Source organism: Poecilia reticulata, linkage group LG19 (genome assembly GCF_000633615.1).
Source record: "Poecilia reticulata strain Guanapo linkage group LG19, Guppy_female_1.0+MT, whole genome shotgun sequence".
Classification (NCBI taxonomy): Eukaryota; Metazoa; Chordata; class Actinopteri; order Cyprinodontiformes; family Poeciliidae; genus Poecilia; species Poecilia reticulata.
Genome location: NC_024349.1, coordinates 21,810,153 through 21,812,810, shown reverse-complemented (window position 1 = coordinate 21,812,810; position 2,658 = coordinate 21,810,153). Strand labels below are relative to the sequence as shown.

General features: G+C 34.6%; 1 protein-coding gene across 1 annotated transcript in view; it reads right to left on the bottom strand.

Moving 5' to 3' along the window:
* abcc3 (ATP-binding cassette, sub-family C (CFTR/MRP), member 3) overlaps window positions 1-2,658 on the bottom strand; it is a 64,319-nt gene that overhangs the window by 8,162 nt on the left and 53,499 nt on the right. The window lies entirely within an intron of this gene.

Sequence of the window (2,658 nt, the reverse complement as noted above, 5' to 3'; positions counted from 1 at the left end):
GCATGAAATTTGATTTCCAAAGATTTTTTTTGTTCCCCCCCACTGATGAAAATCTGTAAAGTGTGGCATACATTTGCATTCAGACCTTTTAGTCTGACACCAGCACAAATGAAACAAACAAATGTCTGAATACAGCAAATCCAAGCATTTAGTGCCACTTTTTTTTTGCATAACCAAGTAACTAAAAAATGCCATATAAACACACATATAACTTTAAAAAAATGACCATGTAGTTTAATGCCTTAAAACTAGGAATCTGTCTCTTAAAAACTCCTGTTGTTTTTGAARCTCCGCCCTTCAAGAAGCCATCACAACATTAACGTTTTTACTAGTGTTGCTCTGAGAAGTAGCTCGTATGATGAGCTCTGCAGGTGTTTGCTWATTGCTGCTGGCTAGTCTGAAGGAGCTGACTGGGAAGTAGCGGGGAGGGATGCGCTGTGAGTCAGAAGCTTGAAAGCTGCAGGTCGGAGGAGGAGCTGCGCTCTGAAGGCGGTGCTAGATCTGACCGAGCATTTTGCATGGCTGAATGGTTGCCAGATGGTCAAAAGGTTTCTCAAACAGGCATGAAAGAATCAATCAACAATCCAGGTATGTTTTTGATGAGGGATTAACATTATAACTTGATGTAAAGCTCAAAAAGGTTGATTTTTGATTCAACAGATTTGAGCGTTTCCATTTTGTTGTACTTTCTGTTGGTCTGTCAAATAAAATCCCTAAAAAACAGAGTAAAGTTTGGGCTGGTAAACTATCAAAATAACAAAAGGATCATAAACACTTCTGCAAGTCACTCTTAAATGTCCCTAAACCAAGCCCCATGATGCAACCACTTATGCCCAGTTCTCCTTCTGATTGTCAATATGATGCATCAAGGAGCTCAAATCCCTTGGTCAGTAACCAGCAGTTTCAAACAGTTGTACAAAGCACTAAGTAGCAGCTTTTACWGTATTCATTTTTTATTTGAAAATCACTCAATAAAAACATGATTACTGCGAGGATAAATGTTTCACACACAGAATGTGGTTCTTTTTAGAACAGCRATTTTTTAGGCTACTTTAGTAACCTTGTGGACATTTTTAAATAATATTTAGCTAGAAAAATTACATTACAACAAATATTCCGAAAAGAAGATGTGTAACTTCTAAGATAATTGCCAAGCTAACATTTAAATTAGTCTCTGGAAACGGTGATATGGGTAAATATCGTCATATCTTCAAGATTGTGAGGTATTTAAGTGAAGCASAGAAGCAACGCTGCTGGGTTGAAAGTGCAGAGAAATATATATAATATATGTAAATATTGGTTATCAGTTTTAGCAGCAATATCAATATTGGATATCAATATAAGCCCAAATTTTAATATCNATTTTTTAGGCTACTTTAGTAACCTTGTGGACATTTTTAAATAATATTTAGCTAGAAAAATTACATTACAACAAATATTCCGAAAAGAAGATGTGTAACTTCTAAGATAATTGCCAAGCTAACATTTAAATTAGTCTCTGGAAACGGTGATATGGGTAAATATCGTCATATCTTCAAGATTGTGAGGTATTTAAGTGAAGCASAGAAGCAACGCTGCTGGGTTGAAAGTGCAGAGAAATATATATAATATATGTAAATATTGGTTATCAGTTTTAGCAGCAATATCAATATTGGATATCAATATAAGCCCAAATTTTAATATCRGCCCATCCATACACTTAACTAATCAAAACCTGTAGAAGCTCTCAGAAATCATATCGCAAGTTTTGTTTGTGAGCATAAAGTTTCTCTGGTAAGAAAATCTAATGTTACACTATGATTTCTGCCTTTTATRTTGTCCTTTGTTTTAGATTTTGATTGGAATGACAGAAAGAGTCCTTCGAATAATYTTTTTGCAGCTACATCACTTTAGCAGGTAAAGTCTCCCAAGTAATCTGTGTATATAATAGAGGGACTTTCAGCTGTTGCCATTCATTAGCACCGGATGTCTTGATGCTAATGATGGCAGAAAATAGGCTGTGCTGTATCACTGGCAGAAACAGGAGTTTATTTATAGTCTTCTGAATCACAAATTTACTCAAAAATGGTCATTCGCTTCTGGGAAATTACAGACAGATTGGGTTTACCAGAATGGTTTTAACTCCCTGTCCAAAAAGGATTACTYTACTTTTCTCAAACAACATTTCTCCCAGCTTCCTCCTCCTTACTAGACAAATGACCATACAATTATTTGCGTTATAAACTGGAGTTTTTTCTATTACTACTTTTTTGGGTCTCCATTGTGTTAAACTTGATACTCTATAGTCGGGTGTTTCAAACCTAAWGTCATCAAAATAAATACAACTATGGTAAGCTCAAACTTAGGCCTAATCTACATTTCATCCACACGAAAACGCTGTTTAATATTGAATAAAAACAATTATTTATTAAAAACTATGACCAGAGTGGAAATTTAACAAAAAACTGTGTTTAAGTGTGAGCATAGAAAAACTGAGATTTAGAGTCCCGCGCATTGCGGTGATAAAAAAAAATAATCCAGTAATAAATCCACAGACTTACTTTAACATGATTCCCAATTAACATTTTCTTGTGTTTTATTAACTTTATATTCTAATATGCTATATAAAAGTAGAACCTGTAAAACCTACACATCTGTTTACACAAATGAACCTCCTGG